At 44.7% G+C, this 8,429-nt stretch overlaps 1 pseudogene; it reads right to left on the reverse strand.

The window, feature by feature from the left end:
* Positions 1–7,779: 7,779 nt before the first annotated feature.
* LOC126106960 (5S ribosomal RNA) lies at positions 7,780–7,897 on the reverse strand (annotated as a pseudogene).
* Between the last annotated feature and the right edge of the window lie 532 nt (positions 7,898–8,429).

Here is an 8,429-nt window from a genome sequence, read left to right on the forward strand (position 1 = left end):
TGCGGCTGCGGCGGGGACGGAGCCTCTCCGTCGCTTCTAGGCCCCCGGTTAACACACAATGCAATAGTGTGTTCGTGAGCAACAATTACGTGCACCACCCCTATGACACTTCAGGCTCATTTCTCAGCGCACGTACCCTCAACCGAGAAGGAAAAGAATGTCCTAAAAAAGCTGTGTTGTACGCTACTCAAGAGAAAAACAAAGCCAAAGTGCTCGCCAGTGTAAGAGTGTGTTGTTGCTCTACATTTGTAAGACTGTTTTGCTATCTGTCATACCCAACAATCAGTTTAGATGATACATAAAATAATAATATTACCTGATATGTCTTAAATCTGATTTCACACAAACCAGTAACGTATGTAAATAATATATCATGTTAACGGTAGCTAAATGCTCCGTTACACGTGAGACTTTTTAACACAGACACGCTTTCTCATATACCCTCACCAGAGAAAGTCACAAACCGCAAATGCGCTCATCTCGCCAACGGAACGAGAAATGACGCGTCCAGGGAAAATGTGCCTCACAGCTGCCACACGTGGCCCTGGCCACGTGCGACGTTGCCCCACCATGTTCAGAAACAACACTCCTCACGTTTGCTGTCGTCTCCGCAGTTCTGAGAGAAACAACGTGTTCACCCTGTGCACGCAACATTTGGAGCGCTCCGTCGGTGTCACGACGTTGTTTTCAAAAAATAACACCCGGTATCTTAGACAGCAGTTAGTGGGGTAAGAACTGATCTGGAATAAGCTTCACACGGCTGTTCAGGGACCCAAAAGCGATATTTATGATACGTAACTGACACGCTTAAGTGAAAATGAGCCTCATCGCTCACAAATGCTACGGAAGCGTTTGACTCGGTGCCCCATAGCAGACTCCTAATTAAGGTGCGAGCATATGGGATTGGTTCCCAAGTATGTGAGTGGCTCGAAGACTTCTTAAGTAATAGAACCCAGTACGTTGTCCTCGATGGTGAGTGTTCATCGGAGGTGAGGGTATCATCTGGAGCGCCCCAAGGAAGTGTGGTAGGTCCGCTGTTGTTTTCTATGTACATAAATGATCTTTTGGATAGGGTGAATAGCAATATGCGGCTGTTTGCTGATGATGCTGTGGTGTACGGGAAGCTGTCTTTGTTGAGTGACTGTAGGAGAATACAAGATGTTTTGGACAGGATTTGTGATTGGTGTAAAGAATGGCAGCTAACTCTAAATATAGATAAATGTAAATTAATGCAGATGAATAGGAAAAGGAATCCCGTAATGTTTGAATACTCCATTAGTAGTGTAGCGCTTGACACTGTCACGCCGATTAAATATTTGGGCGTAACATTGCAGAGCGTTATGAAGTGGGACAAGCATGTAATGTCAGTTGTGGGGAAGGCGGATAGTCGTCTTCGGTTCATTGGTAGAATTTTGGGAATATGTGGTTCATCTGTAAAGGACACCGCTAATAACACACTAGTACGACCCATTCTTGAGTACTGCTCGAGCGTTTGGGATCCCTATCAGGTCGGATTGAGGGAGGACATAGAAGCAATTCAGAGGCGTGCTGCTATATTTGTTACTGGTAAGTTTGATCATCACGCGAGTTTTACGGAAATGCTTCAGGAACTCGGGTGGGAGCCTCTAGAGGAAAGGAGGCGTTCTTTTCGTGAATCGCTACTGAGGAAATCTAGAGAACCAGCATTTGAGGCTGACTGTAGTACAATTTTACTGCCGCCGACTTACATTTCGTGGAGAGACCACAAAGATAAGATAAGAGAGATTAGGGCTCGTACAGAGGCATATAGGCAGTCATTTTTCCCTCGTTCTGTTTGGGAGTGGAACAGGGAGAGAAGATGCTAGTTGTGGTACGAGGTATCCTCCGCCACGCACCGTATGGTGGTTTGTGGATTATAGATGTAGATGTAGATCACTCGCTTAAGCACGGCAAATATCTCTCATTATCCCTATCTTTCACTCCTTGATCCAACAGCATTATATACTGGTGAAGGTTCAATTGCAAAGAGACTGACTGCTCACCCGTAGACACTGTACACGTTCAGGTGCGGATTCCCTCGCACTCTTGAAGATAGCATCTCTCACAACGGCGAAGTTTTCTTGTTTCTAAGAATGTTTCTTGATCTTCTGAAAGCTATAACCACTGTAAGATCGTCTTATGACTTGGAGCTGTGCGACGATATATCCGCCATGTTGCAACGGGAGACTCGCACGTCACACACACACGATGCTACGTCGTCCGTTGCTCCATTCCTACTAAAATGGAGGACAGTCCAGAATTAAATGACGTATGCGCCGTCACCCTCCCACCACTGACATCGAGCAGTGTAATGGCCAATCTGAAAAGTTCGTCTCCCAAAGGTGACGATGTAATAGGCGGTATACTCGAAGATGCTTAGGCTCGGCAGCACGGTTACAGAAGTGAGGCTGTTGCGTATACAAAGACTGTAATACTGCAGCGAAATGCAGAAAGATCTACAGGCAGTCGACAACATGTGCAGGGACTGCAGTTCACCTTGAGCGAAAACTAATGTAATGCACTGGGTATAGGCAGGCAATCATTAGAAACAGCAATCACCGCCAAAACTAAGGTGTAACCGATGCATGTAAACTCCTCCCTCCTTCCTGCCTCGATCTATTGTCCTCATTAAACAGTTCAAGTAATTAACAAGCAAAGTCTTTTATGAAGATTTGAGAGGAGCGAAGATTACAGTAAACTTTATAGTTTACTTAGCTTGTCATGTTGAGATGGCTCCAGTTTGGGGGTTTGATTCTTGAAGCTGAAAATCGCACATAACGTACTGACGGTTGATTTGATCTAAATAAATCTGAAGATTGCGGTTGCAGCATTTTTCTTTTTATGTAAATATATTTTCTCACATTTGTGTATATCACACAGTATTTTGATTTTTCTGATTAACAAAGCCGAAATTACATTGTTCGTACAAAAATACAAAAATACGACCGATCACATCAGAGGCATGCTTACGACTCCTGCAATCTGCGGAAATGACAATATTCCAAAGGGCTTACAATTTTTCTTAACGATTGATTTTCTACTAGTTCCCGTTACATCATAAATTTGGATTATTATTTCATAAATGAATCCAGAAATAAATGTAGTAAACAGAACATGATTCCCTAATTAGTTTAAATATACCAATAATTCGCAATAACAAATGTTTCTAAAAAATTAATTTTAACCGTTCTTTCAGAACTAGTACTTGTCGATCAGAACATCGAAACTAAAATATTTTGTAAAGTAATTCCTTTTCATAAATTTTAGCTTGAAATATAACATACTGTGAATAAAATTATATGAAGGTTTTCAGAAAAGCAACTGAGATAATATTGACCTGTCCAAATGCGAAAAATACTGCTTTTATCGACAACTACAATCGAGGAAAAGTAATGCTAGAGGAGTGTATCCAGTTACAAGTGGAATGACACAAGAAAATTGTAGGAAAAGCACATGCCATGCTGACAGTTACAAGGAGAATCTTAAAGGAAATTTGCACAATTAAAAAAGAAAAAGAAAAAATGTCATGTGTTACGCCAATTGTCCAATAGTTTTCAAGTTGACTTTTTAAAGTGAGTCTATGGACACCCTATACATGCTTTCAGCTACCGTGGGTTATTCATATGCTCAGTTACTGACAATGAGACGTGGAAAATGTGTAGTATTACAATCCACAAAAGTCATGACCTACGTTAATCAATAGACCATTGCGTTCTTTCGAACAAATATTTCGTAAATCTTAAGTTTCTGTGCGCTGTATTACGTTGAGTTGACGAAAGTCACGGCTTAACGATATGCACATATAATGCCGCTAGCGTCGCGTACACAAGGTATTAAAGGGCAGTGCATTGGCGGATCTGTCATTAGTACTGAGCTGATTTATGTGAAAAGGTTTCCGACGTCAACATGGCAGCACGACGAATATTAACAGACTTTGGACGTGGAAGGTAGTTGGAGCTAGCCGCATGGGTCATTCCATTTCGGAAATCGTTAGTAAATTCAGTATTGCGAGATCTCCAGTATCAATAGTGTGCCGAGAATACCAAGTTTCAGTATTTCTTCTCACCACGGACAACGCCATAGCCTACGACCTTCACTCAATAACCGAGGAGTTGTCAGTACTGACAGACAAGTAACACTGCGTGAAACAACCGCATAAATCAATGTGCGACGTGCGACGATGCATCCGTTACGACAGTGTGGCGAAATTTGGCGTTACAGGGCAATGGCAGCAGATGACCGACGCGGGTAGCTTTGCTAATAGCACGAGACATCAAGCAACATACGATGACATAGGGCCGTTGGAACATTGCAATCGGAAAAATGATGACAGTTCGTGAACTGGACATTGATCACTGATGATGGTTTTCACCAGCTGAGGACGGCTGAGAACTATGCGTAACCACGCCAGCTGTTACTGTGCGGTATTCTGTAACAAGTTCTTATACCGTATGACATAGCACTTATATCCACTATAATATGCAACTTAAAAGTCAGGAAACCAGTTTTGTGTGTCTATAATCGACTTCAATAAATACAGCTACAGCGGATATTGGCCTATTCATTCAGTTTTATATATTAATGATTTTAATACACTCTTGCTCATAAATGAAGGATAATTGCAGAATGTGGTGCCACACAATGTGGCACTACACAAAACTGGCGCTAAGAGCATAGGCACGTAGGGAACACACACGACACAGATCTGTAAGTTCACGGTACTGGTGATAACTTGAGAAAACCGCCCCGAAACACACGTGCTACAAAACGCCACTGTTTCCCGACATCAGTATGGGATATGATCACCATGCACACGTACACAGGCCACATGACAGGTTGGCATACTCTGGATCAGGTGGTCGAGCAGCTGCCGGGGTATAGCCCCCCCATTCTTGCACTAGTGCCTCTCGGAGCTCCTAAAGTGCCGTAGGTATTTGAAGACGTGCAGCGATACGTCGACCGAGAGCATCTCAGACGTGCTCGATGGGGTTTAGGTCTGGAGAACAGGCAGTCCATTCGCCTGATACGTTTCAAGCTACACCTCCATGACGGCGGCTCAGTGGGGACGTGCGTTATCATCCATCAGGAGGAAGGTGGGACCCACTGCACCCCTGTAAAGCCGGACATACTGGTGCAAAATGACGTCCCGATACACCTGACCTGTTGCAGTTCCTCTGTCAAAGACATGCAGGGGTGAACGTGCACCAATCAGAATCCCACCCCACACCATCAACCACGACCTCCATAAAGGTCTCTTTCAAGGACATTAAGGTGTTAGTATCTGGTTCCTGTTTCACTCCAGATGATAACTCGGCGAGTATCACTGTTCAGACTATACCTGCACTCGTCCGTGAGCATAACGTTCCGGTCACACTAGGATTTATGGGCTCTCCTGTGACAAGGGGTCAGTGGAATGTACCTTGCAGGTCTCCGGGCGAATAAACCATGTCTGTTCAGTCGTCTGTAGACTGTATGTCTGGAGACAACTGTTCCCGTGACTGAGTAAAGTCCCGAGCAAGGCTACCTACAGTACTCCGTGGCCGTCTGGGGTCACTGATGGTGAGATATTGGTCTTCTTGTGGTATAATACACTGTGAACGTCCCGTACTGTAGCGCCTGGGCACGTTTCTTGTCTTCTGGAATCGTTGCCATAATCTTGAGATCACACTTTGTGGCACACGGAGGGCCCGTGCTACGACCTGCTGTGTTGACCAGCCTCCAGTCGGCCTAGATAACGTCGTCAATATGTGTTCTTTGATCCATTTTCAACACACAGTCACCATTAGCACGTCTGAACACGTCATCACACTTACTCGTTGCACCGTACTCTGACATACACCAATACACCTCTGCGTATGTGGACTGCTGCCAGCGCCACCGTGCGACGACCGCAGGTCAAATGCACCGCATGGTCATACCCCGAGGTGATTTAAACCCACAAACCGCCCACCACAGCGTTGTTTCACCATGTATCAGCAGTGTCCTTAATTTATGAGCATGAGTGTAGTTTTAACACCTGTCATTAAACATATGTTGTACTTTATGAATTGATCAGTCAATCATGTATTACGATATACATCAAGCGACACGCAAAGAAACTCCAATTATGTTGCTGGTAATCTTCTTAGAATGGTTGCTTTTCAACTTTTCCTTCTACTTTCGTCTCGCATGTAAATTACGCCTAGCGAGCCACGTATTCTGATCAACGGTGTGGCCAACGCAGCAGTCTGGTATAGCCGAGACCCCTTGCACCGCAAACTTTAAACGAAGCAGCCGGTATGTTGGCGGTCCTGGCACACATTACGGGGGATTCCCCGTTATCTGCACGCGGCAATACGAGCCGCGCGGCGGTCGAAGTAGGTCGCGGCGTGCGCAGTCACGTAGCGGAGAGCAATTTTAATCTGTGCCGAGTGCGGCTGCGGGGAAAAGTTGCGCCGCTGTGGTGGCAGCGCCGACACAACACCCATCGACATGGCAGCCGGCTCGGCTTTTTCTCGTTTTTTGCTTCCCTCGCCGTGGCAGCGGGCGACTAATCCCCAAGCGTGGTCGGTCGCTGTTTGTCCGCCTGTGATTAGGAGAATGAGCCCGTTGGCGAAAGTAGGGGGACGGCTATGCTGCCTCTAGGGAAACTACAGAGATACACGACCGTGGAGACACCTCTATGATAACATTATCGACCTGCTAGCCGTACTAAGAGTTAAACAATCCCTTACGTTGGTACGAGCTGTAGTCAAAGTTTTAGTTATCGACTACATAAAATAAGGTAATCTAACCAGTTCCAGAATGAACCAGTTGCTAGAGTGGGAAAGGGGGTGTATAATTTTTCGTTTGGGTCCTCTAGCGGTGTGCTACGGTAATGTGGCGACGAGATTTCGTTGTGGAACAGGTCACACACGTAACTGCAAACATACGAAATAACACTCTTACTTATTTATTTACAGAACTGATAAAATATGACTCCATTTTGTGAATATGTGCTCGCGAAGTATTGCCGCAGGCCGGAGTGGCCGAGCGATTCTGGGCGCTACAGTCTGCAACTGCGCGACCGTTACGGTCGCAGGTTCGAATCCTGTCTCGGGCATGGATGTGTGTGATGTCCTTAGGTTAGTTAGGTTTAATTAGTTCTAAGTTCTAGGGGACTGATGACCTCAGAAGTTAAGTCCCATAGTGCTCAGAGCCATTTGAACCATTTTTTGAAGTATTGCCGTCCTGATTTCGTGCCATAAATTGTATTCTAGAATTTGAATAAAAAAAAGACATCGCCAATCGCTGAACTTGTATTATGTGATGCCCAACATGGTTTTCGCAAAAGGCAGGTCATGTTCGGAATCTATCGCCATGACACATCTAATAGAAAAACACCATGAATTAAATTTACCAACTTTTCTTGCCTTCACTGACTACGAAAAGCCGTTTGATAAAGCAAATCTAAAGAAACTACGGAAAATTTTTAGAAACAGAGGGATGGCATCTCATCTTATAAGAACTGTACAGGGTCCATATATGAATAACAAAATACAAAAATAGCAGGCAGCGGGCAGAAAAAAGCACTCCGTCGTCAGGCCACAAGTAGGCCACAAGTGGCCCATCGGGACCATCCGACCGCCGTGTCATCCTCTGCTAAGGATGCGGATAGGAGGGACGTGTGATCAGCACACCGCTCTCCCGGTCGTTACGATGGTTTTCTTTGACCGGAGCCGCTACTATTCGGTCGAGTAGCCCCTCAATTGGCATAACGAGGCTGAGTGCACCCCGGAAAATTGGCAACAGCGCATGGCGGCCTGGATGGTCACCCATCCAAGTGCCGGCCACGCCCGACAGCGCTTAACATCGGTGATCTGACGGGAACCGGTGTATCCACCGCGGAAAGGCCGTTGCCTAGCAGGCATAATATGACTGAAATAAACTGAAGAGTTAGACAAGGATGTCCCCTCTCACCCACTCCTTCTAATATGTATATCGACGATGTAACCAGAGCTTGGTTAGATGTGAATATTAAAATACTACTCTCAGCTGGCGACCAATTAATTATTGGTGAGAATGAAAATGACTTACGAGAAGCGGTGTTTAAGTAAAATAGACAGAGAATACAATATGAAAGTCCTGCATCACAAAGACAAAAGCAATTGCATTTTCAGGACACAAGCCCATGCGAATTAAGATTGAAATCGACAATGAAATCATAGAACAAGTTATCACACTTAAATATTTAACGTGCAGTATTACATACAAAGGAAACAATGAAACAAAAAGTTAAAACTATTTTACTAACTCTGTGGAACGTTACGCAGAACATTTGGAAAGAATGTCCGCAGAGATTCTCCACCAAATTTCTATAACGTTACAGATGCAGCAGCGTTGATCTATGGATGCGAAAACTGGACTCTTAAGACGAATGATTAAAAGAGAAA

This window comes from Schistocerca cancellata, chromosome 10, assembly GCF_023864275.1.
Source record: "Schistocerca cancellata isolate TAMUIC-IGC-003103 chromosome 10, iqSchCanc2.1, whole genome shotgun sequence".
Classification (NCBI taxonomy): Eukaryota; Metazoa; Arthropoda; class Insecta; order Orthoptera; family Acrididae; genus Schistocerca; species Schistocerca cancellata.